The 26,587-nt window shown below is 46.7% G+C and overlaps 1 protein-coding gene and 1 non-coding gene across 5 annotated transcripts in view; one reads left to right on the top strand and one right to left on the bottom strand.

Annotated features, from left to right (window-relative positions):
- Arhgap10 (Rho GTPase activating protein 10) overlaps window positions 1–26,587 on the top strand; it is a 252,851-nt gene that overhangs the window by 1,119 nt on the left and 225,145 nt on the right. The gene's annotated exons all lie outside the window — the stretch shown is intronic.
- Window positions 9,460–9,509, bottom strand: LOC116886718. Its single transcript, XR_004386130.1, has one exon. It is a non-coding gene; the product is annotated as a small nucleolar RNA SNORD55/SNORD39 (small nucleolar RNA).

Raw genomic sequence — 26,587 nt, 5'->3', positions numbered from 1 at the left:
GCTGTAGTGAGTCTAGGAGTAGAGGCTGGTTGAAATTTGTGCAGAAACGGTTGTAGTGTTCTATACATGGGCGTTCTCCAGGGCCAGGTGCTGGTATCCAGGCCGCTGTAGTACCCTGAGTTCCTTCCTTGAGTAATTGTGAACACCCTTTTTCCCCTTAACAGACCTGACGTTCAGGAGCCAAGCACAGGTACTCTACCTAGCTTCTTGGGTTGGTGTTGTTAGGTTCCTGGGCTCAGTAATCACCATCCCTGGAGTTTATTCCATTCGTTTTTGGACAATACCTCTGGAAAAACACCCCGTGTACATTTTCACTCCACCACGTCCTTACTGAGCGTGCCTTCTCATCCACCCAATCAAGTGTCTGGCCCAGTTAACATTCACTTAATGAATGAGTTGAAATATTTTTTTAATGGAAAGAATTTAGTGGAACCATCCCTGTAATTTGGGAAGCAAGTCGCTCAACTTCTCTGGACCGTCTCCAAGGTTCTTTTGGTTCTGTGACCTCTTCGGTGTTTCAAAGTTGGGACTGGGAATTTCTTTGTGATGATGAGTGGGTTATTTGCTTGGTGGCTGTCCCGGCTTTTGGCTTGGAGAGTTTCTCTGTTTTAGGTGGGAAGCAGAAGGAAGGTCTGTAAATGCGGTGTGTGTGTGTGTGTGTGTGTGTGTGTGTGTGTGTGTGTGTGTGTGTGATCATAGGTAGTGAGAGGTGTGGGGACATCCATGGGCTGTGAAGTGGATGTGTTAGGATTCCATGACCACTGTTAAGCGTCAGTAGATGAGGACATAGGTGTACTTTCTCATTAAAAAAAAAAAAGTGTGTGTTCTTGTGCCATTGTATATGTGGGAGGTAGAGGACTGCTCCGGAGTTGGATCCCCCTTCCCACGTTTATGTGGGCTCTGGGGCTCAGGTGTCAGGCATCTCCAGTCTGCTTAGTTGGTTAGTAGCTTCCTTTGAAGCTAGCTAGGGAGATGAGGAGAGGGGCAGATGGCAAAGTCAGGTTGGCCATGGGTAGGAAGCTATTTCTGTGACTGCATACTGGCTGCTCTGCTGGCAGGAATTGTGCATGCCTCATGTGCCTGAGGCAGCCAGTGTGTGTGTGTGTGTGTGTGTGTGTGTGTGTGTGTGTGTGTGTGTGTGTTAGCTTTCCTCCTCAGAAGGTAGACCTAGAATCTGTGACTTAATCCTTGTGCTTATGGCTAACGATGAGAGACAGAATGGGTAATCTCATTTAAGGGAGCAGCTAGACAGTGCTATCTGTTCCACCTTTTCCATCCTTACCCTTAACTTCACTTTCTTTCCCTCAGGAGTAAAAGGTTTAGTGTACACCCTTTTGGCAAGTTGGAGAAGACCCTGGCCTTTTCCCACTCGGCCCATTAATGTTGGCTTAGGAGAGATTGAAAAGCTGGGCTTAAATCAGGAGACCTGGCATTGGCTCCTCACTGTGGGGTCTGGCTTTGTTGGTTGGGTCACGCAGTTCTTGCCATGTTTCCCCTGTGGACTCTCTTGGCAGCACCAGTCAAGTTCCCTCGAATTTGGAAACCTGCCGATGAGGTCACTTAACCAGTTGTCTTTCCGGAACTTTGGATTTTAGAGTCTAGAAAGCACGTTGTGTTAGGGAAAGGGTCTGCAGGAAGAACAAGGATCAAGCTGGTCAAGATCACCAGATTGTTTTTATTTCTTGGTGTTTTATAATTGGGTTTGCAGAATAAGGCCTTTCGTGCTTTTCTTTGGATTTGTGTTTAAGTGATGTCTCCTCTTCACTGGCCTGCAAGACACCTTGACTTGTCATTCGAATGTCTTGGATTGGAATGAAGACTGTCAGCACTTAAGAGCAAATACTGCTCTCCCAGGGTCAGGGTTGCATTCCTAGCACCTGTATTTGGTGCTCACAATCATCTGTAACCCAGCTCTGGGGGATATGGCACCTCTGACCTCCATGACACCTGGATTTGCATGCATTCACCCTGATACAGACACATACATAGAACATAAATAATAAAAATAGAACATAAACAGAGAAACCCAAGAGAGTAAAAAGATGGTGTGACAGTAAGTATCCCTCCCGACCTTCTCAGGAACAAGCTTGTGGTAGGTTAGAGCAGAGAGAGATCCCTGGGAGTTTCAGAGCTCAGTGGTGCCGTCTAACAAGGAAGAGAACCTTGTCAGATTGGAAACAGCCGAGAAACCGGAACACTTGCGGTGCTGGGGAAGAATGAGGTGGCCAGTTTGGCTGGAAGGGAGATTTCATATGAGAGCAGACGGACAGGAATAGGGAGGTCGGTTTCAGATTGTAGAGTAAGGCAAGGAAGGAATGGGCACGTTCCCTTGGAGAAGCCACAAAGGCGTTTCATGGGAGCCTGACATAAGTGGAGAGAGATGTTAGAGTAGAGGCAGTGTATTGGATGGTTTGTAGGGTGCGTTTGGACATAGCTGGGGGATGGGTGGTTGGGTTGGGTTGGGAGGGGCTCTGGAGAGGAAGGTCAGTGACTTAAGTGAGAGAGTGGAGATCATCCACTCACTTCAATGGATTCTTTGTTCAGATGGCTTTTAGTTCTTGCTTTTGTCGTCCCTCTGCTCTCTGTGGAATAATAACCAGTGTCCTCTTTCAGTGGAGTTTAGATGACAGTGAGCTTTCCAGGAGAAAAAGTATAAGGTGCCCTGTGATTCATAAAGTTTTCGTACCCATAAAATACTACACTTCGGTGTGTTTAACCTGGAATGTCTAACCTGTAGGGAAACAGTTGCCTCTGTTGCAAGCAGTCACTCCTCGGTATATGAGGTGCTATGCAGTAAGTAGACTCAGTGTGTCTGGTTTGGCGTGAACCGCCTGCTCCTGACATGTACAAGGAAAGGACCGAAGGGTCCCTGCTCATTCTGAGCCAGGTCCAGAATGGCTCTGCCCAGACTAGGTCTTGATATATCTAGGCCTTTGTCATTTAGTGGCCAATGCTGTTTCAGCTGGGTAAATAAAAAGCCCTATCCTTTCTGTGTGCTGACTCAGAGGTGCTCTTTTGGGAAATTTCTTTTCTTTTTTTTTTTTTTTTTTTAAGATTTATTTATTCATTTATTATATATAAGTACACTGTAGCTGTCTTCAGATACACCAGAAGAGGGCATCGGATCCCATTACAGATGGTTGTGAGCCACTATGTGGTTGCTGGGATTTGAACTCTGAACCTCTGGAAGAGCAGTCGGGTGCTCTTAACCGCTGAGCCATCTCTCCAGCCCTTGGGGACATTTCTGAAGCTGCTCTTACACATTATACGGAGAGGAATTTCAGTTCTCTGTAAACTCGAGTGTTTTCCCTTTTTGTAAGAGTGGGTCAGTGCAGGTTGACTGCTGTGGTGTGGAAGGCTCTGGAACACCCATGAAGTGCTTGTGCGGACGATCTCGTGATCCAAGAGACACTTTCCCCTTCCACTGATTCTGGTTTTGTTCAGGTGACTCAGGGACAGGTACTGAGGGATAATTCCGATTGCTGTGACTTGCTTCTAACTCAGTCCTAGCTGTGCTGGAAAGACCCAGGCAAGAGGGCGGGGGGCAGGGTTGTTGGAAACCATGAACAAGCTACGAAGCCTAAGTCACTATTTCGCTAAATCCACTTTCTGGGTCTGGCAAATTGTTTTAACATTGAGAATCCCAAGGGCTGGGGAAAGTAGCCTAGCTGGTGGAGCGCTTGCTTAGCATGCGTGAGGTTTTAATCCTCAACCCCGGTGAACCAGGCTTGGTGGCCATAAGCTGTAACCCCAGCACTCAAAAGATATAGGTAGGTGGATCAAAAGTCCTTGGCCATTCTCTGTTACGTAGCAGGATTTAGGCCAATCTGAGACACATGAAAAGAACGAAGATTCCAATCTCAGTGAAGCCAACCAGAAAGAAGCCTGCCGGAGACTTTGGAGGAAAGGTCACCTTTTGCCAGGGGGACCACAAAAAAGATCTTCACCTTGGGTTGTGGTATCTGGCACTGCTCCCTGCCCTTTCTGACCATGGATGGAACCAGTCTGAGAGTAATGAACTAATTACATCTGTGTTCATGGTGTTGTGTGAGCCATGAATTTTTAGGCCCGAGGCCACATCTGAATATTTGTTAAGTCGCATTTGGACAGTTCGGGTTGCTGTTCCCTTGTTCGTGTTGTTGGAGTTGGTGTTGTAGTTTTGTGCTGACACAGCTCCCAAGTGGAAATAAGGGCCTCATGGAAAATACAATGTTTGAAAAGCTCATAAAATTACAAGTTTAACTTTTTCCTGAATAGAAAAAAAACCATGTGCCTGGTTTTTGTCCTTAAAAATTCACCATGGACACCCCCCCCCCCCTGCAGTCGGGGTCTCACCTGGAACAAGCCTTAAGCCTGGACTTGGGGTTTATTCTAGCAGCCTGGTCCACTGCAGGAATGTAGGCTGCTGGGAAAATAATTAGGATCAGGTTTGAGCTGGGAGGAGGGCAGACTGGCTTGAAAGGCGTTTCTCACCGCTGGTGGTCCTTGTTGTGATTAGAATCCACTAGCACAGGGCATTGCTCCTTCAGAAGGGCCGCTGTCCAGTGAGCTGCAGTCGTCCATGAGTCTTTGTGAACAGTCAGTGGCCTGTCCCATCTCCTGGGGCCCCTTTACCTTTGCTTGTGACACACTCAAGATATGTAACCTGCTGGTCTCTCCCTATGACCCTTTCCTAGTGATTGCCAGGATCACAAGGTATGGTCCAGCACAGCTGACTCTTTACCGCCTTCTTTCTGAGTTCTTTAGACTTCTGGAAGATGACTATGGCAGAGAGGAGGACGCTTTATGTTTCTGTGATTACTCTTTAAAAGCTGACGAGCCAGGCGTGGTGGTGCACTCAGGAGGCGGGGGTAGGTGACTGAGTTTGAAGCCAGCTTGGTCTTCATAGAGCGTTTCAGGCCAGTCAGGGTATGAGACCCTGTCTCAAACCAAAACAAAAGTAACCAAGTGGATGAAAGAATGTAAGAATGAGCAGTGTCCGCTGTCTGTCCGTCCACATGAAGCCATCTGGTAACAGTGGGATCTGGGTCCATCTCCGTGGCTTTTCTGTGTGCACTCGCAGTTTAAACATGTTCCTTTAAGGTTTCTATTTGGAGTGAGTTGACATAGGCAGAGCATTTAGATTAAACTCCAAGTAAGAATTATGTCACCTATAAGGCCCCTTTCTTGGGATAAAGAGGCTGTTGTGGCTTACAGACCAGTCCTCTAACCTTCTGGTACTCACTCCCTAAACAGTGGATTTCCCCAAACTGCCTTCACACAGAGTGGGGGCAGGAATCGCCAGACTCTGGGAAGATCACAGCCTGATGATGCTGGGGTTTTAGAAATAAATGTAAAGCACACCGATACTTCCTGGATATCTGACTTCCCAGTGATGTGAGTGTCAGGTCCACAATGTCACAGAGAGCTCTGGTGGACCATGCACAGCTGAGGTGCAGACAGGGACGGCATCCAGTTGCTCAAGGGTGAAAGGGCGACACCAGTGTCCAGAACTTTTAGACACTTACATGGCTGGGGCGTGCTTGGGGGATGTTAGATCATGGTCTCTCATGCTGGGAAACCACGGCTTCTTCATGGCAGTGCTCGCAGTGAGAGAAGAAGCTGGAGACCTCTGGGAGAGGAGCTGTGTCCTGAGAGCCGTGGGGCGATCCTGTCACGCACCAGGTGTGCTGACTTGAGTTACTGTAAATCTCGTCCTGAGTGAGTGGTGGGCACTGTGACATAGTAGAGATGTGCAAATCTCACACTGACTACACTTGAGGTGACAGTGTCTTTTGTCATGTCTGAAGTCACTTGTTAGAAATTTAAACACGAAGACTTTGTCTCCTGGCATTCAGTGTCCTCTAACTTTGCTTTTGATATTCTAAAAGTTTTTTTGTTTTTGCTTTTTTTTTTTTAAATTAAGGAAACTTGCCAAGTTGGCTTTATTTTCAGTTTTGGGGAGGAGTGTTGAACTTCCTAGATTTTTCTGAGTAGAAGTCTTGAATGTCTTACTAGATTTTTTTTTTTTTAAAATTGAAGCCTCAGAGGACAGATTTATTTATTTATTTATTTATTTTTTTCCTTTTCTTTTTTTTCGGAGCTGGGGACTGAACCCAGGGCCTTGAGCTCTACCACTGAGCTAAATCCCCAACCCCGGATTTATTTATTTAAATGTGCATTTAAGTTATTCCTCGGGCCTGAGGTGGCTCCGTGTTTTAAGAGTGCGTCTTCCGCGTTTGCACAGGACAGGTTCGATTACCAGCACCTACATGGTGTGGCTCATAACCACCTGAACTCCAGTTCCAAGGGACCCAACACCCTCTTCTGACCTGTGTGCACACCAGACGTTTACATGGCACATATATGAAGACAAAACACTCGTCCGTATTAAAAAAAAACTAAAAAATTAGACATTTCTTATTTAAAATGTGTATGATAATAGCTAACTTGTTTCAGAGCCTGCCCCACATGAGGCCCATACATATACAGCCACCAAGGTAGACAAGATGGATGAAGCAAAGACGTGCAGACCGACAGGAACTGGATGTAGATCTCTCCTGAGAGACACAGCCAGAATACAGCAAATACATAGGCGAATGCCAGCAGCAAACCACTGAACTGAGAACGGGACCCCCATTGAAGGAATCAGAGAAAGGACTGGATGAGCTTGAAGGGGCTCGAGACCTCATATGAACAACAATGCCAAGCAACCAGAACTTCCAGGGACTAAGCCACTACCCAAAGACTATACATGGACTGACCCTGGGCTCCAACCTCATAGGTAGCAATGAATAGCCTAGTAAGAGCACCAGTGGAAGGGGAAGCCCTTGGTTCTGCCAAGACTGAACCCCTAGTGAACGTGATTGTTGGGGGGAGGGCGATAATGAGGGGAGGATGGGGAGGAGAACAACAATATGGAAGGGGAGGGGGATGTTGGCCTGGAAACCAGGAAAGGGAATAACATTTGAAATATAAATAAGAAATACCCAATTTAATAAAGATGGAGAAAATTAAAAAAAAATAGCTAACTTGTGTTAAATGTTGACTATCTGTTTTACTTGATGCTAAACTCATATATTAAGAGTTGTCCCGTGGTTTTTGCTGTCATGCTTTTAGATTAGGAAACAGTTTAGAGAGGGTTAATTGCCTGTCCAGTGACAGTTTGGTGGAGTTGGAATTCAACCCTGGTTTGTCTGATTCCCCACCCAGCCAATAACAATGCAAACCATCCAAGAATAAGGTGTGGTCTTCTGCGGGGAATGTTACGGTGGGAAGTGTACAGCTGATAATCTATAGAATGTCCTGATTAGTTCAGGGCATTGACAATGATTTAAAATTTGAATTGTGACCATTGTTATACATAAAACTGACAATTTTAAGTATAGATATCTAGAAATTATTTTGGTTTAATTGCAAGGCATAAATCTCCATTCAATTTTTTCTCCTGTCTTTATCTGTACTTTTCTCCTCTTTTTTCCCGTTTTCTTCTTCCTCCTCCTCTTCCTCTTCCTCCTCCTCCTCTACTTCTCCCTCTTTTCTTCTTCCTTCTTCCCATGCCTACTTTCTGAGGCAGGAGTCACACCCTGATCAATGGCTTCTGACCCAGCTAAGTTGGCTTCTCTGGTCCAACTAGAATTTCTTCTCTGTGTTTCCTGAGGAAGATGTTAATCCTGTACCGTGTAATATTTCATCTCTGACTTCTCCACACTCATTGATTTACTCGCCCACAGGCACCCCAGCCCTGGGTGCTGAGGCAACGCTGTCTTGGAGCGAGTGGTAGTGAGGAGGTGTGTGGGTGGAGGAACTAGATTAGCTGGAGCCTTGTCACCTTGCCTCTGCGTGCAGGATGTGTAATGGTTTCTAGACAGTTGAATGCTTTTCACTCTGACTGTGCAGTTGGCACCATCACGTAGATGGATGATGTTGGGAAAGTTAACTTAAGCCCTCAGCACCGAAGGTTTCTTTATTACTCAAAACTCTCATTGGTTGGTTGGTTAATTAATTAATTAATTAATTAATTAATTTAAAGACAGTCTTACTTGTGTATCCTTGGCTGGCTTGGAACTCAATGTGTAGACCAGGCTGGCCTCAACTTGTTAGGCAATCCACCTGCCTTTGCACACCCCCCCCCTCCCGTTTTTTCTGGTTACTGTTGCTCTGTCTTAAGGAGGTAGTCTCACTGTATTTCAGCCCACATTGACTTCAGGTCTTGGGTTCAGTTGGTTCTCCCCACCTTAGCCTCCTAACTACCTTGGCTACAGGTGGGGTGTCTGAACCCGTGGGGTGGCAGCACTTAGTAGTCACATCAGATATTAAGAAAGAAATTCAGAGAACTGCTTATAGTCATTATTAAAAGAACTCTAGCTCTCCACGTGAGGGGGTACAAGCCTTTAATCCCAGCACTTGGGTGGCAGAGGCAGGCAGATCACTTCAATTAAAAGACCAGCCTGGTTTGCACAGTGAGTTCCAGACCAGCCAGAGCTGCAGAGTGAAAACCTGTGTCAACAGTAAAAATCTCTGCCCAAAATTCCTTTGGTTGTCTCATTTGGTTGCCTAAATTGCCTTAGCAATAAAGATATAGTTCTGGGGTCCATATGGGCTTGTTTTTTCTTTCAGCCTAGCAATGAAGTCCAGAGCTGCCTCTTGATTAAATAGGAAAACCCATCTGAAATAATGTGTGGAAATCACAACCTCTCTTTGTAGGTAAAGGTCACATACTGAACGCCTGATATAGCTCAAGTGCCTTCTGGTTCCTGATCAGATTCTGTGGCCGCCGCCCACAGCCTATCTAGCCACCACTTATAATCTCATTCTATCAAAAGAGAAGAAAAACACAGCTCTAATGATTTGGGGATCAAGCCAACCATGCCGGGAGTGCTGGGAGTGGGGCGCCGTCCACATGCTCATGGGCCGATTCCGGAATCTGACATGTGGTACTTTTGTCATGTGCAGAAGGGTTTGCTATGTTTTGTGAAATTTGGGTCAAAGGTGGCAGAGAAGTCACAAGCCACAGTGATAAAGTCAGCTTTGCTTACTGTGCGGCCTCAGGCCGGCTGCCTGTTTTTCCTCCTCTGTAATATATGGATGGTAATTACGCTGAATGATTAATCCTTGCAACATTTTAGTGTTTTGGTTTGGTTTTGTTTTTTAACTTTCAGGAAAAAGAGGTAAAAAGTAAAACGAATGTAAAAAAGCTTAAAAACCTGTGTATACACGTTACAATTTTGTGTCTGTAGGGGCGAGGTGTCACTTGGCAATACTGAGGCCTTGCTGATGCAGCCTCCTTGCTAGAGGGGACTGTACACACAAGTTAGAGTTCCAATAATGGTTATGTAAATTAATTAAAAGGCAGCTTCCTTTCTGTTGCAGTGTAGAATGCTCCACCATAGGTAACAGGACTAACTGGTTTCAGGGCATGAAAGAAGGCAGCAGAGAAGTTCACACTGAGCTTTCTTTCTTTCCCTTTTTTTTTTTTTACATTCAGCTCTCCAAGGTTGGCTTCCCCAGGATGCAGTTGGGAATGCACACTGAGCTTTCTTTCTTTTTTTTTTTTTTAATTGTTATTTTATGTATGTGAGTACACTGTCACTGTCATCAGACAACACCAGAAGAGGGCACTGGATACCATTACAGATGGTTGTGAGCCACCATGTGGCTGCTGGGAATTGAACTCAGGACCTCTAGAAGAGCAGTTGGTGCTCTTAACCACTGAGCCGTCTCTCCAGCCCCTCACATTGAGCTTTCTAATCAGAATTTGGATCCCGGAATATTTGGAGTGCTGCCAAGTTGCCAGGTGGAAAATTCTATACCATGAAATATTGTTTCTGGCACAAAAAATTGTTAAGAATACCGGGTCTAATTGCCATACACACCCATGCATATGTTTCATACAGAACTATTGAGTTCGGTGTTCTCAGCTGGGTTCTAAGTCAGTCTCAGCATCCCGAAACTTCTGGTCCTCAACGAGTAATAACAGATAGCAAAGCAGGGTTAGGGGTTTCTGCTGAGTGGGGAAGAGGAATTCTCCAAGAGAAGGCTGAGTAGCCGAGAGGCCAGCAGCATCCAGCCTGTGTGGTTGGGAGCAGCTGGGCTGCAGACAGGTCAGGGCGTCTGGGAAGGAAGGCATGTAGACTGATAAGGGAAGGAGCAGGGCATTGGTGCCACGGCCATTTGCTTCTGTGAGACCAAGCACTGAATTTGGCTAGAGGTCTGCCCCCTGGAGCAAGCAGGACTAGTGCATGAGGACAGTCCCAGCTCAGAGGCTGGTGACTGGGTGTGGGGGTCAAGGCGAGGTGGGGTCTCAGTTCCTGGCTGTGGGAGGTGAGTGAAGGAGAGGAATGGACTTGACAGAAAGGATGATTGATGTGCTTTAGCTTTTCCTGATGAGTCTGGGGGCGGGCTCTGTTGGCTTGTTTTGTGCTTGTGTGGTTTGGGAAGAGAGAACAGAGATGCAGCAGGAGAAGGGCTTTATCTGGCTTACGGTTCCAGAGGGATCCAGTCCATCATGGTCAGGAGGATGTGGCAGCAACCAACAAGGCATAAGTGGTAGGAGCAGGAGGCTGGCTGGTCACACTTACTTCCACACTGAGGGAACAGTGAATGGAAAGTGCGCTGAGCTTTAAGGTCTCAGGACTCATCCCAGTGACTTAACTTACCTCAGCAAGGTTCTTCTAAAGGTACCAGGACCTTCTCAAATGGGCTCAGTAGTTTGGGATCAAGTATTTGAACATATGACTCTGTGGGGGGACATTTTACACTCAAACTACAGTGTTGAAGAAGGGTGAGAAATGGGTCACAATTAGAGAAATGGAGGACATGAGTAAATGGATATGAGTGAATGAATGAGTGAACGAACGAACGAATGAATGAAGGGACAGATGAATTTGGAGAGTGTCACAGAGGCCAGGAACACTGTCCTGCTGTGTCACTCTTCGCCCCACTTCCTTAAAGCAGGGTCTCTCACTGAACCTTAAGCTAGGCCGACAGCCAGCAAGTGCTAATAACTTTTGTGTCTCTTCCCCCGGTAGTCCTGGGAATAGAGCAAGTGCGACCATACCTGGTTTTTTACAAGGGTACTGGGGGATTCAAACTCAGGTCCTCATGCTAGCATACAAGCGCTCTACTCACTCACTGAGCAATGTACTAGGTCATCTCTCCACCCAACAAAGGCAGCTCTTTTAACGAGGAAAGGTTTATTCTGGCTGATGGCTTTAATCCATGGTCGCCAGGCTTGTTACTTTGGACCTGTGGTGACAGAGCATCATGGTAGGAGTGTGAGGTGGAGAGCCTTATTTTCTCCTGAAATTGTATGATAGTCTTTGAGGATACCGTGTTTAGTCTTCACTGAGTGTGCTGCCTAGCATCCGAAGTCAGGATGGGAGAGAGAGAATGGGGAGAGCCAAATAGCTATTGTGTGAACTCTGGGCTCCTTTAAAATTGACAGAGTCGGGGTTGGGGATTTAGCTCAGTGGTAGGCGCTTGCCTGTAAGCGCCAAGGCCCTAGGTTGGTCCCCAGCTCGAAAAAAAAAAAAAAAAAAAAAAATTAACAGAGTCTAAAAAAGACTCAAAGTGACTATGTATATTAACCTGTTGATGAGTAGTCACACATGAAGAAACTAGATGTATCCTGTAACCACCGTTAACAGGGTTTGTTTGCTGTAACATGATTGAGTGTCTTTTTGGTATGCTGCCTGAGTGGCAGGGTCTGATTTATGTTGACTGTTGTAAATCAAAAAAAAAAAAAAAAAAAAAGAAAAGAAAGAAAAAGGAATTTAAGAAGCGCCTTTGTGTCTAGAAAACAGAGGTGAATTTCTAAAATAATTTTCTAAATTTTATTTCTAAAATAAAGTTCAGAGTCTTAAGACTGGGTGTCTTTTTGAGTGGGAATGCCTGAATGGAATGCACGAGGATGGGATAGCAAGGCGGCACCACCACGGAAGCCAGTGCAGGCATCGGTGAGCATGTGGCCTTTGGAAGGTGCAGGAGAGCCAGCAACGGCGAAGGGCAGTGGTTGACCCTGCCAGCTTGTAGCTGAAGTTTAGTAAATACACACACACTCTACAGGTTTATATGAGGGAGAAACCTAGAATGACCTGTACTCTACAGGTGCTAAAGAAGATCTTCATTTGGAAGACTCCATTCACAATCCACAGCACTTCGTAAAAATAGGATGGGTTGGCACATATCAGTAATCCCAGTGTGTGTGTGTGTGTGTGTGTGTGTGTGTGTGTGTGTGTGTGTGTGAAGTTCAAGACCACCCTTGTCTGAACTGTCTGCTTCAGATCTGTCTCAGTCAGTCAATAAATAAATGAAATTGTTGGTATTCAGCGATATTCAGCTCTGTGGACACATGCTGTGTGAGTGAAGCCCCCAGTGTTAGTGTAATAGCACTTTAAATGAACGTTAGCTAACAATGAGTAGATTACTTCTGCTCAGAGACACTAAATTGCAGTTCCTCTGGGAGTCTTAGGTTTGTAGTAGGTGTGAGGCACTGTTGTGTGGTGAACTACAACAGTTACTAGTGGTAGTGAGGGTTGTTAGCTGACGGGAGGTATCTGTCTGCATCTCCAGGCACATCTGTGTCTCAGGGACTGTGCATTTCTCACGGCAATCATGTGAAAGGGTTTTCGTTGTTATTCTTGCGACAGGGTCTCACAGTGTAGACCTGGCTGGCCCTGCAACTCCCTATAGACCAAATTGTCCTCAAACTCCGAGATTCCCCTGTCTTTGCTTCTCACTGTGTCTTCCTCCTGTGTGCTGGGAGTAAAGATGTGTAGCACATACCTAGCACCATAGTTATTACTCTTAAACAAATACCAGTCTGCATGAGTTTGAAGAGGAATGCTGATGACCTCCAGAACACAGGCTTCTGCAGCATCAGAAGCTCTAACCCTGGTTAGAGCTCTCACTTATCCAGGGGAGCATATCTTATCTCCACTGGTAAGAGCGCTTTACATACCTGCTCTGAGGTATTATTTTGCGTAAAACCCTGGGTTACAATGTCTGTAGTAGTGACTTTAGAGAATCAGAAGTGTTTCTTAATGAGAAATTTCCCTTAAGCTGCTGTGTTGGTTTGAATAAGAATGATACCTCTGGGCTCAGGTATTTGACTTCCTTGTCACTAGAGAGTAGAACTTTTTGAAAGGCTTAGAAGGGTCGGGAGCATGGCCTTGTTGTAGTAGGAAATTTAGTGTGGCCTTGTTGGAGGAACTGTGTCACTGGGGTGGGCTTTAGATTTCAAAGTCCCAAGGCAAGCCTAGTGTCTGTGCTGCCTGCAGCTCAGGGGGAAGCTCTCTGCTCCAGGGCCATGCTGGCCTGTGCACCAGGCTTTCACCGTGATGAGGACGGACTGGCCTTCTGAGATGGTGAGCCAGCCCCAGCCAAATGCTGTCTTTTGCCAGTGTTGTCTTGTTCCTGGTGACTCTTCACAGCAATAGGGTGGTGACTAAGACAGTTGCTGAGAGTCACAGGGAAGACAGTCATTCTCAGATGACCTGAATTAGTGTCTACAGCATTAATGTCCACCGCAAAGGAAGGGGCTGCTGTTTGCCTTTAACAGAACAAGGTTTCAAAAGTAACGTTACTCTAATGACCTAGGGTCACACAGAGGCCACCAGTTTATGCCCCCGCAGGCTAAGGCCTGTGTTCGTCTTCTCCTCAAGAAGAACTTCAGGAGGTTTGTTTTGCCTGGTGTTCCCCTCCCCCCTGACCCGTGCAGTGTGGCTCAGCTGGTAGAGCGTTTGCCCTGCCCAGGCTGTGGGAAGCACTGAACAATGGTGGGTGACACCGTGCTTTCTAGAACTGCCAGCAGCTGTGGTTACCTGAAGGAGGGATGACCAAGATTGTTCAAGGGAGGAGGGGCTTACAAGGCCCGAGGAGTTATGAGATAGTTAATGAGGGTTGCTAGGGAAAGGGCCTTGTAAGCCTCTCAACCAGTAGCATTTATAGTCATTTAACAGTTGCTGGGGGGAGGGGCTCCTGAGGGTTCCAGTCCTCCTTTAGGGCCCTTTAGACAGTTCACAGTTGCTGGGAAGGAGTTTTTTTTATTGGGTGCTACTGCGAGGCCCTCCATTTAAACTCTTAGGTCACCACAGTTGGGTGGAATCTTTGCTTTGCTCCAGGATGTCATGGGCTATGGAGTAAAGAGTAGCGACTGCCTGAAGTGACTTTTGGAAGAAGCTTTGTATTAGCTGTGCTCCTCCAGGTCTTCTCAAATTCCTGAAACCAGTCAGAACCATAAGGCCAGGGAGGCCGTGGCGTGCTGGTGGTGGAGTGTGTCTGTCTTTGGGGAGGGTGGAGTTTGGTCAGAAGTGCTTTGCGCGTCCACGGAGTTGATGAATTTTGGGACTGTGAAGACAGACTGAAGCGATGCTGGTCATAGTTGGGATGCAGGAGATGTCCCTCTGAGCTCCCCTTTCTGTTATGTACAGGGCTGCTCACCAGGGACTGGGTTTCTAGTGCCATTTCTAATGACTTCTCACATTTAACTTGCTGAAGGGCGTCTGCATTTTTAATTCTGTCATCAGATAGAGGTAGTTGAATTTTCTTTGTTAAGTGTGAGGAAAGGTGGTGTGTTAGTGTTTGTATCAGATAAAGAAAGACAGGAAAAGATAAAATAATTTTCCTACCCAGTGAAGTTGTATATGCTTTTGTTAAATTTATAGTAGAACAGAGTTTCTTGAGAAGCACAATTGTTTCAGAAAGACAGTTTAAAAGTTTCCAATGCTAATAAAAGTAAATTTGTTATTTAGATAAAACAGAAGCTGTAACGTTAGACAGTCTTGTTATTTTTAAAACAAAGATGACATTTTGTTTTCTCATGGTCTGTGATTTTTGTGCTTAAATATTTTACTGCCAGGTTTATTTTATTAAAACTTTGCCTTGCGTAGCCAGTTCTGAGATACGCAGTCTGAGGTTCGTTGTTTATGGCATCTTGTGCTGTTTAATTTCCTCCAGAAAATACAAGGCATTCCATTCCACCTCCCTGCTTATAGTGGGAAGGGACTCTGTTGTAAGACTAGACTATCTATACCATGTTATCCAGAAGTAGTCAGGCTCCTGTTGAAGATGCCGACCTCACTGGCTTCTTTCTCTCAGGAGGCTGCTTTCAATGGACTCTTCTCCCATGTCCATATCTAGGTGATGCTCTTCTCTGTAGAAAATGGATCATGGCCCGTGGCTGATACCTGTGGTTGACCATGCACTGGCAGCGAGTCTCTAGGACAGCTTGGTTGATTGATATGGGCGAGCAGTTCTTCAGCACTGATGGCTGCATGTGGCAGGGAAGCCAGTCCACAGACCCTAACTGATTGGTCGTTTTTGTTCTTATATTAGTCGTCAGTGTTAGCCTGTTGTTGGCTGGTTGCTGGGGTTGAGGATTCTAAGATCAGTTGCCTTTTGCCTCATGCTTGCAAGATGGTTTCCACATCACACCTGGTTTTTGGGAAGGGTGGAAAAGAAGGAAGAAGAAGGAAGGTTGGTCTGTATCAGAAGCATTCTTAAGACTTTCGAGTAAGTGTAGATCTCGTAGGCTACAGTTTTTACATGGTTTCCTTCCACTGATAAGTAGGTGTAAGCAGATGATCACTCGTGGTTCAGCTCTAGGGTGGCAAGGAGTAAAAGAGTATACTGGCTTCTGATCTTTCAGTAAGTAACTGTAGAGGGGAACATCTCTGTGTCTGTCCAGCCACTAGCTATTCAGCGGGCCCCTGGACTGTTGACTAGAGCCAGGCCCTTCACTGGGTTTAGGGGACCAGAGGGATGCAGAGACATTTTTCTAACGAGAAAGTCCAGTCTAATATGACTAGAAGGCAGAACAAAAGCGGCCATGAAACTGAGTGCTGATTCTTTAGTAGAAGCGTTCTCGGTGTTAGCTTTCTGTCCCTGTAACCAAATAGTTTCGGTGTTAGAGTCGAGGGAAGGTTTACCTGAGCCAGTTCCTGAGGCTTCAGTGCAGAGTCGGCTCCACTGACCTCTGCGGTGAGGAGTTCATGAAGGTAAGAGCACTTGCCTACATGGGGGCAACTGGGGACAGTGAGAGGAGGAGGGCCTAGGAGTCCACCAAGTCCTCTGTCCCTTTAGGGTTCTACCTCTGTCCAACAGTGCCAGGCTGAGACCGAGCTTTTGGTGGAGGTGATCTTGTGGGGCATTTACTATCCAAACTATAGCGCCTACACTCCTGAGATAATGAAAGCTACTCACCCTAAGGAGAGGGGCCGTGGCAGGGTTGGTGGTCTAGTTGCAGTGAGAAAGGAAAGGGGGAGGAGGGAGAGAGAGCGAGGGAGAGAGGGAGAGAGGGAGAGAGGGGGAGAGAGAGGAAGAGAGAGGGGGAGGGAAGGAGAGAGGGAGGGAGGGAGAGAGAGTGGACTATGTATGGGGGAAGTGAGTGTTGTCAAAGGGGAATCAGCATGGCATAGTGACTTCATTAGGTTTGTTGAAAATCTAATGTTCTCAGCTTGAAGCTTGAAAGTCAGTGGGAACCAGGTGCTGTCTAGTTTTGGCCTAGCTGGTGTTCCCGGTTTTTGATATTCTGTTTCAGTCGTCTGGATTTGTTCTCATCTGCTGCGGGATTTGCAGCTTCTCTCCAGGCACAATTTCTGCTTCCTTGAACCCCGCACTCAGGGTCTGCATCCTGGGTTTCTTCTCAGTCTTGTCAGACGTGGTTTCTGCTGCGTCGATCCTCATTCTTCTGTCATGTTCCTCGAGAGTTACACTGGTCCGGCAACACAGCAGTGTTTGGACAGTAGAGGTAGTCAAGGCTGGCTCTTGCTGGCCCTTGGCTAGCCTTGTCTGTTTCCTGCTTCTGGATACGGATCCTGCTCCTCTTTAGTAAGCCTGTGATAGTGGACACTTTCGTGTGAAAATGCTACCTCAGCAGTGCTCAGAACATGACTATTTGGATTGACAGATACATGCCTAGTGGTTGTGCTGCAGTTTGCTGTGTGCGTGTATCTTTCAGTCTGCGAAAGCTGTTTTTATTAAACTTTTCCCTGTCACTCTATAAAGACTTGAGTACAGATACACATGTGTCTAAAGACTTGTGACAAATCACATATCTCACAGTCCATTCATTTAAAGCGTACGACCTGATGCCTTTTTATCAGCTCCTGTTATTTTTGTGTCTGTTACTGTTTCCCGAACAGTGCCAGCCTTGCAGAGGTGGGTACGGACAGCAGTGTTCAGTATGGGGTAGGTAGGTATTGGCAGGATGAACTGGTTTCTGGAGCCGACAGAGGGCTCAGTGAGTAAGCGTGCTTGCTGCTTCAGCCTGGTGACCCGAATCCATGTAAAGCTGGGAGATCAGAACCGATTCCTAAGACTTGTCCTCTGACTTCTGTGACATGTGTGTCCCTGCCACCGGCCATACTAGTTTGGAAAGTTTAAGAGCTGGTTTCAGTTTATTCAGATGGAAACTGAGGCTGCAAGGTAAGAGGTAGGGCAAATGGGTACATCAGTGTAGCTCATTGCATCCATGAAAATACACCGCGAACTGTATCAGTAAGATGTTTCTAGTAATCACTAAGAGGAAGTGAAGTTCCTCTTAGCATGTTCACACTGCTACCCTTTAAGCATGCAAGCAGTATAAAAGTTGTTAGAGACTTTGTATCCTCCCTTATCAGGTAGGATATGAGAGTCCACCGTGTATCTCATGCTTAAAATGTATCTCCATTTAGAAGAACACTTCTCCAGCATTTATCAGCTTGCTAGTGACGGCTCTGTTGGGTAGTGGAAGTCCACCTGACTCTAAGTCGAGGTTCACACTGCATCCCTTCCAGTTGGGGGCGATAGTGAGCATTGTCTCCACCTGCTGTATGAGTGGCTGACCACTCGCAAGGTATTTGTCGCCTCATTCCGTTTTCTCAGTTAATTGAGGGAGACTTTTAGGCTGTGTTCAGTTAGCTTGTGACTTTTCACATATCATGATGTAAAGGTCTAGAGTCCTTAAATAAAGTGACCAAATGGACAAAGTTTTTAGTTGGGGGTGTCAGGAGTTGAATTTGGCTCTGAGGGTTGGCCTTAGTGCACGCACGTTCGACATGCATCTACCATAGAGCTGTGTTCTGTGGTCCTATCTTTTAGACTGGGCTTGCCCATCAGTTACTTCTGTGTTGTGATAGGTGATAGGTAAGCCTAAAGCCCGAACGGTGTCTGTGTGTCCCTGTCCCTCCCCCATGATTGTAGAGCATTAGCTTTCAACCTTCCCAATGCCGTGACTCTTTAATACCTCATGTGGTGACCCTCAGACATAAAGTTGTTTTTGCCACTGCTTTGTAACTGTAATTTTGCTACTGTTGTGAATCGTGATGTAAATATCTGTGTTTTCTGATGGCCTTAGGTGAGCCCTGTGAGAAAGTTTTTTGATCCCCAAAGGGTTGAGAGCTGCCGTTTTAGAGGGTTCTCTTCACGACTGCTTGGACAGACCATCATGGTGGCAGGAGCATGAGGCCTACAGATGTTTCATATCATGGTATAAGGGAAGCTAAGGGGCTAACTCCCCATACCCTCCTCTCCCCATCTCCCAGTGCCCCCCACTTCCCTGGGATTACATAGAAACTTTTTTTTTTGAGGTTGAATTTCTCACCTTAGCTATTCTGGAACTTACTGTGTAGATCAAGCTGGCCTAGAACTCAGAGATTTGCCTGCTTCTGCCTTCCGAGGGCTGGGATTAAAAGTGTGGGCCACCACCACCTGACTCACATAAACCTTTACAAGGGACCCCTTGTAACATTGTACCTCCCTCCCCTCAGTTTTTTAAGACTGAGTCTCTTACAGAAACCCCAGGTTAACTTTGAATTCATTACCCACCCCCTCCCCTTCATGCTGGGATTGTAAATGTATGTATATCACCAAGTCCAGTAGCAGTCTTTTAAAGAATTTGTTTTTTCATGTTTTCCTTGAAGTTCCATTTCTTGTACAATAAATAGATTTTTTTTTTTGGTAATAAGCAAAGGCAAGGTTTATTACGGAGACCTATTATAGAGATCTCCGGGCCGACACGTATCCCACGCAGGAGACAGAGGAGTCGACCAATAAATAGATTTTTAAAAGAAAAGAAAGGCTAGGTAGTGGTCGCAGACGCCTTTGATCCTAGCTCAGGAAGCCTAGGTAAGTGGATCTGTGAGTTCCAGGCCAGCCTAGTTGGTTTACAGAGTGAGTTCCAGGACAGCCAGGGGTATACAGAGAAACCCTGTCTCAAAAAAACTTTAAAAAATAGTATTTTTTTTTTTAAAGGGAGATCTTGACCTGCTCATTCGATTATCTGAGGAACAGATAATCATTAGGAGTTAGATGAGGGAACTGGGTTTTCTCTTTTGGGGATTTTCCCATAACTCTGTTGAAGGGCATTACCTTCGTCACTCCTGGCCCAATAGGAAAACCCTATCTGTGCCTTGTGCATACTGGGCGGGGCTTGCACAAGCTTGCAAAGCTTCTGCAGACTTACCATTGGGACAGAAGGCTGGGTGTGAAGTCACTTTCCACCGGAGCCTGGAGGAGGTGCTGGGGATAGCACTCACCAGAGGAAGGATGCTTTCTAAGTCCTCGTCAGCGTCCTTGTATCTCAGAGACAAGCCTGTTGGAAGGGTTTCCACCTTTAGCAGTGACCTCTTTTCTGTATACGAGTTCTTGGTGTGCTTTGCAGTTCTGTGTGTCTTTGCTGGCCCCTTCAGCAGGGTGGGTGGGGCAGCGTTCAGTCCAAACCGCAGGAGTGTGCAGAATTGTTTCAGTGGTCCTCTGATTCTGAACTTGGTGGTGGAGGTAGTCCTCCTGAGAGAAGAGAAGTAATGTTTTTCTTGGGAGTCAGCAGTGGGTCAGGCCTGCAACTGTATCCTCATAAAATGCTGCCAGGACCACATACCAGGCAAGAAGCAACTTTAGCGGTTCCTTGTGCTCACAGTCTGAGGGGATATAGTATATCATAGGCAGAGGCATGCCTACAGCAGGAGTTGCTCCTGCAGTCAGTCCGGAAGCAGAGCATCCAGTACTGTGTTCCTCTGCCTTTCTCAGCTTTCTTCATTTTGGTTTCCCAGCCTGTGAAGAGTCGCCATTCCTGTAGGGTGAGCCTTCCCTCCTCAGTCACACTGTTCTGAATAGACCCTCACAGTCTGGCCCAGAGGCTGTGTCTGTCTCCTAACTGACCCTAAGTACAGCCAAATTGATACTGGAAGATTAATCATGGTAATGAGCACGTTACATTTTAATCATGAACTTAAGTGTTTTTGAACAAAATTTGCACAATCCAAACGAAGTATTCCAGGTTATAGTTAGAGGTTCGTATGTGTACCTCAGTGTGCCACAGCCACTTCCTTTCTCATGGAAAAGCGGTTGTGCTGAGTCTTTCGAAGTAAGATAAGCTAGATCACGTGGTCTAGAGGTCCTCCTCAGCCTTTTTGGGGAAGACTGGTGTTTGTAGGAGGAAGCTGCATGCAAATAGTACTTGGAGTCAGGTGTAATTCGTGGTGTGTTCCGTGCTGGCCTGGACACATACCATGCAGTGGTTACATTAGAGCAAGCGCAGCGATAAATCTACTAAGCTCTGTTTAAATCTACCAGTTTCTAAATTTATTTAACTAGGCTGCTTTCCTTAAAACATTCTTTTACTTCTCAAAGGACAAAGATGGGTAAATTCCGGCTTAGTGTCTGTGGGTGGGTGCAGAGGTTTTTTCTTTTAAACTTCTCTGAGGAGGCAGGGGAGATGGCTGAGCAGTTAGAGGCACTGAGTGGCTGCTCTTGCCGAGAGATCCTGCGTTCAGGCCCCAGCACCCACGTGACAGCTAACAAACACTTGTTAGCTGATTCCTGGGATCTGGTGCCCTCTTCCTTCTTGCCTCCAGAGATGGCAGGCGTACACACATGGTGTGCATACATACACCCCAGCAAAACACATATTAAGTAAAAGAAAAACAACCACACTCGTGAAAAAAAGTCTTTCTGTGCCAGAACTTAGTGTGGCTGGATGTGGTGGTGCACACCTTTAATTCCAGTGCTTATGAGGCAGAGGCAAGCGGAACAAACGAACAAACAAGCAAACAAAAACTCAGTGCCCTTGTGGACTTAGTGTCATGGTTTGAAAAGTGCAAGGGGCTGAGCTCTATCTGCAGATCCCTCCGTCTCCGCTGAAGAAGACTTGAGAGAGCGAAATGGCCCAGAAGCTGAATGGAAAGAGAACATACGTCAAAAAAATTCAAGACAGCTTGTTTATGGGGTTTGTTCAGCTGGAGCCTTTTCCCCAGGAAACAAACATATTTTGGGGGTGTGGGGGGGAAAGTGTCGTGGAGGAGGAGGACCAGGGGAGACAAAAGGTGAAGGAATTGGGCCTTAAAGTGGACTGGCGGATTGGAGCCCACTACAGTCGGAGTGGCCTTGTCCCCCATAGTTCACATATTAGAGGCTTGGTCTTCATTGTGGTGGGGGGATCTCTCAGAGGTGGAGTCTAGCAGGAGGGCTTTAGTCATTGTGCCTTTGCGAGGGCCAGGGGTGACACCGAGGCTTTCTGGCTTCTTTGCGGTGGTCCTTTAATTCTTTTTCCCCTCTTGCTGTGATGGGACTTGCTGTTAGACCTGCCTTCAACACTCGCAGCACGAGCCAGGCAAACCTTTGTGAATGACGTGCCCTGAGCATTTCGTTATAGCACTGAAAAGTGGACTAGGGTGGCCGCACGCCGTGGGAGGGTGCCGCAGTGGTGTTTACGATAGCTGGTGGAGGTCCGAAGGCCCGCACAGCTATCTGTTTCAGAATGACTGAGATAGTTCATTAATACCGGTCATACACCAAACACTGAACAAACTGCTGGGTTTCCCTGATGTGTGTCCTGAGTAAGCTCTTTGATAGAAGCCTCTTTGTCAGAGCAGGGTGCTGGGGTCGACTCTCCTGGAAAACCCTCCTTCTCTTCCCTTCCTATCACCTTGGCCTCTACGTCCTGTTCAAGTCATATGGATCATGGAGCTGAACGGGGCAACCCTGAACGTGGCAAACTGAACATGCTTTGTTAGATGATCAAAGGTTTCCTAATGAAGAACACATGGCTGATTTAAGCAGAAAACCAGTGAGCCCACTGTCTCCAGATCCTAAAGACTGTCGTCAGTGCCAGTGTGATTCGCCATGCTGAACTGGGTAGAGGCCTGCTCTCCAGAGCTGTTTCCCTAACGGCTGCATCTGGTGGACCTCACTTGTTACGTTTTCTTAGGATGGAGGCCTCACACACTAACACAACCCACCTTGCCCTCGAATCTCATCAGCCAAGTTTTTATTTTATCAAAGAAAATTGTTAGGTTTGGGGACTGAGCTCAGTGTCGGAGAGCAAAAGTCCTTGGTTGGGTCCTCAACTTGGGGTGGTGTTGAAGGTCAGGGGTAGGTACTGGACAAGGCAAAGTGACAAAAAAAGGAAGGAAGGAGGAAGGAAGGAAGGAAGGAAGGAAGGAAGGAAGGAAGGAAGGAAGGAAGGAAGCCCATTAACCTACCAACCAACAGAAACACCTACAGGGCAACCTAAGTGCAGTGTTAAGTCCTTACAGCTCCTACAATGGGATGATCCCTGAGGGGAGCCCCATCTGTTCTTCTGATGAGATAGCTTTTCAACATCTGCACTGCCGATCTTTAGGGAAGTACTTAGTAAGTGTTCTTGATGAAGAAAGGAGAAGTGGACATAGTTCACAATTGAAAACTTATTTCTCTGTTTTTGGTTTTAAACATACAATTACAGATGACCGGCATCATGGATTCCGTTTCCTTGTGCACAAATACTGTCTTCACCTGGGTGAAGCCAGAGACGCTGCCACTGTCTCTCTTTAATTTCTGTAGATTGACAGGTCCTTTCCACAGTGGTGATTAATATTTATAGCGATTCCCCTGGGGATACACAAAGTCCTGTGACTCATCCACAGTGATGTTTCATTTAGACCAGCTTTCCTGCCACATGTTTAATACCTTTTAATTGTTTGAAATTGGGCATCAGTTGTGGTCTTTTTCTCTCCTCTCCTCTCTTCTCTTTCCTCCTCCTCTTCCTCCTCCTCCTCCTCCTCCTCCTCCTCCTCTTCCTCTTCCTCTTCTTCCTCCTCCTCTTCTTCCTCCTCCTCCTCCTCTTCTTCCTCTTCCTCCTCCTCCTCTTCCTCCTCCTCCTCCTCTTCCTCCTCCTCCTCTTCTTCCTCCTCCTCCTCTTCCTCCTCTTCTTCCTCCTCCTCTTCTTCCTCCTCCTCCTTCCTCCCCCCCATCCCCTCCCTTTTGGTTCTATTTGCTAAAGTGTTTCCCATCCCCACTATTTTAGTTAAGAAACTGTAGAAAGCTATGAAGGGACCCGTTTCCATCTGTCTTCAGGTTGATAGACCCATGGCAGGGACCAAGAAGATGTTGGAAGGGCCCAAGGCAACCGCCGACTTTTATCTAACCATGGAGTTAGACAGTCCATTTTTGGGTGATGAATAATTAAAATGTGTACTGGAAAATAATTCTCTCGCCCACATGTTTTGCATTATAACATCGGGCCTGCTTGGCCTTAGCCAAGCTGAGGAAAGCGAGGTCCCGCGCCATGCTCTGATGTGTTGTCTGGGTGTGTACTCTCAGCGGGCTCCTGCTGGGCTGCTCAGCAGTGCTGTTGCTGGTTTCAGACTCTGGGGTTCAGGTGCTCCTCTTGTTCAGCATCCCGACCAGCTGGAAGCATAGGCACACACCACGGCACCTAGGTTTAGAGTCTCCTTCTCCAGTAGTAGAAGTAGTGTGTTCATAGGAGCCACTCCTCTGCGTTCCTCCTGCTACTGCCTCAGGCCACATGTCACCTGGGTTCACTGGGGACACCTTGCTTTAAGCTTACAATTTTTCGAGTTGCTGATACAGTAGCATTTGTTTACTGTAGAATGTAGGCATGTTAGCCCCTGTCATGGTGACTTTATAGCACTAGCTGTCTGTGTCCTGCCCTTTAACTGTCACATGCTGTACCTAAGCACATTACTTAACTGTGTGCTTAATTTATGTGAAGCCAAGTACATAGATTAGACACAGCCGTTTCTATTTGGCCTAGATTCTAGTTCCAGCCGCCATAGCCAGCTCTGTTACTTTGCTCCAATTACTAAACGTCTCTGAGCTGTGACATGGAGGACTTCTGATAGTCAGATCCAAGTACCCTAGATCGAATGGCTTCAGCAGAACCTCACTGTCTCGCCCTCCTGTCTACAGAAATCTGAGGTCAAGTGTTGGCGGGGCAGGATTCTTCTGAGCCCCTCCTGTTCTGCAGATGTAACCCTTCATTGTCTGTTAGCTCTCTGTTGCTGTAATAGATAGCTCCGCTCATGGACATTTCCCCTCAGTGCTTCGAAGGCCTTAGTCTATTGCCAGTCGGTCCCGTTGCTCTAGGCCTGTGGTGGTGCAGCGTGTCTTGTCTTGGTGGGTTTAGCAGAACAGATTTCCATGCCTGGGATGGAAAACAGAGAATGAAACCATGCTCCCACAGTCACCTTTGAGGACATACATACACCCAGTGGCCCAAACATTCCAATAGGCCTCCCTGAAGAGTTACCATCTCCTCATGGCCTCGCTGGCCTTTTAGGCACAGGGGCCTTTGGGTGAGAGTCTTGATGAAAACTCAAAGCAGCCTGTTGTGTCCTGAATGTGTTCCCATAGGCCAGTGAAGGAGGAGGGGGCTAGGAATTCAACATGGGGTTTTCTTTTCCTTTCCTCCTCCTCTTCCTTTTCTTTTTTCTCTTCCTTTTTCTCCTCTTTCTCCTCCTTCTTCTTCCTCCTCCTCTCCCTTCTTTCCTCAGGTCTCCACTAATATTTATTTATTTATTATTTATTTATATATTTATTTATTTATAAAGACACGGTCTCTGTGTAGCCTGTAAGTGCTGGAACTTGCTCTGTAAACCAGGCTGGCTTTGAACTCACAGAGATCCATCTGCCTCTGTCTCCCAAGTGCTGGGGTTAGAAATATATACCACCACTGCTCGACTATTATTACTATTGTTTAAAAGCGTAGTTGTTCACACAGATCAGCAGTTGGGGCTAAGGTAGAGCAGGTGGGCGAGAAAAGCAGCCAGAAGGGGACAGTGGGAACAGGCTTATGGACTTCCTGTCGGGGCGCAAAGTGCGCCACTGTATGGTGGAAACTGGGGGTGATTCCTCCCAGCTAGTGACAAGGCTTTAGCACTTTGTCGCTCTGAGAAAGACAAGCAGTGTCAGCTCGAACTCCTAGGGTATAAATGGTCACACCATTATTTAATTTGTTAGCTTCTAGGAGAAAATATGTCTTCTATAAATATCTTAAAGCATATGTAGGCATTTTCCTTGCTAATTAGAAGAACTTTCCCAGAGTACTCTGCAGCTGAGCAGAGTTAGTAAATGCAGTTTTCCACATGGAGCTTGGTTTCCTGAAAGCTATTCTTGGTGTGGTGGCTCAGTGCAGCTGTTCATATCTCTTAATATTTTACTTTGAGTCATTGGGTGGGCGGTGCCGGTTAGTGTTCCAAAAGCAGCATGGAGGCACGCTGGGCTTGCGTATAATTGACTGAGAGCTTTAGACAGACCCACATTGTGTAACTGAGTGGTAAAGAAAGAATCTATCATGTGCAAGACCTCAGCAAACGTCTTTTCACTGGCTTTCCCTCTGTTCTGTTAGTGGAAGTGACTATTTTGTTAGTTTTTAAGCATAAGATAGGGTCCCTTGGGCTGAGCATGTAGCTTAGTTGGCGAAAGACTTGCCTAGCACACCGGAAGCACTCTGTTCAGTCTCCAGTACCACAGGAACCAGACATGGTGGCTCATGCCTATAGTCCAGACACTCAGCAGGAGGAGGCAGGAGGATCAGGAGTTGAAGGTCATCCTCAAGTTATTTAATGAGACCAAGGTGGGCACATGGGACCTAGTCATTAAAAAAAAAAAAAGATAAGGTTTGTTGAAAAAATTTAAAAGAATGAACCTGGGGATTAATAACACAAAGGAGCCACGCAGCTGTAGATAGGCTGAAGCCATCCCCAAGGCGTTCCAGCTACCGTGTGCTGGTGGGTGCCTGTACAGTGAACAAGTGTGTGGTGGGGACCTGTGAGAGAAGGACCTGCTGCTGTAAAGGGCCATGTCTGGGTTCATGGCCCTGAGGAGCAGAGGTGTGTGTCAGTGTCCATGGCCCATGTTACCACCAAAGGACGTGTAGATGTCCCTGGTCTGGGCTAACTCCTGGGCTGTGCAACTCTCGACGGGGCAGTGTGGGAGCTGGCCCTGGTGGTGGTGCAATGTCTACCCCATCTACAAACTACTGGAGTGTGTTAAGGGGGGAAGGGTGTCCTCCAGAACCAAAGCTGCAGGGTTTCCATGACAGAGCAACAACAGGATACCTGAGAGGAGTCCCGTTGTAATTTTCCTGTGTTTGCTCTGTCCTGTGTGTTCCAATATTGATAGTGTAGCAGGAGGCAGAGACCTCGAGCCAGACCAAGGACTTGGTTTTTTTTTTTTTTGTTGTTTTTTTTTTTTCGGAGCTGGGGACTGAACCACGGCCTTGCGCATGCTAGGCCAGCGCTCTACCACGGAGCTAAATCCCCAACCCCCCAAGGACTTGTTGAAGTGAACATTTTTGATAGTGAGGATGTGTGGACAAAGGGTATATACTGTGGAATAAATACACCGC

This window comes from Rattus rattus, chromosome 17 (assembly GCF_011064425.1).
Source record: "Rattus rattus isolate New Zealand chromosome 17, Rrattus_CSIRO_v1, whole genome shotgun sequence".
Lineage (NCBI taxonomy): Eukaryota > Metazoa > Chordata > Mammalia > Rodentia > Muridae > Rattus > Rattus rattus.
This window is presented reverse-complemented; position numbering and strand designations above follow the sequence as displayed.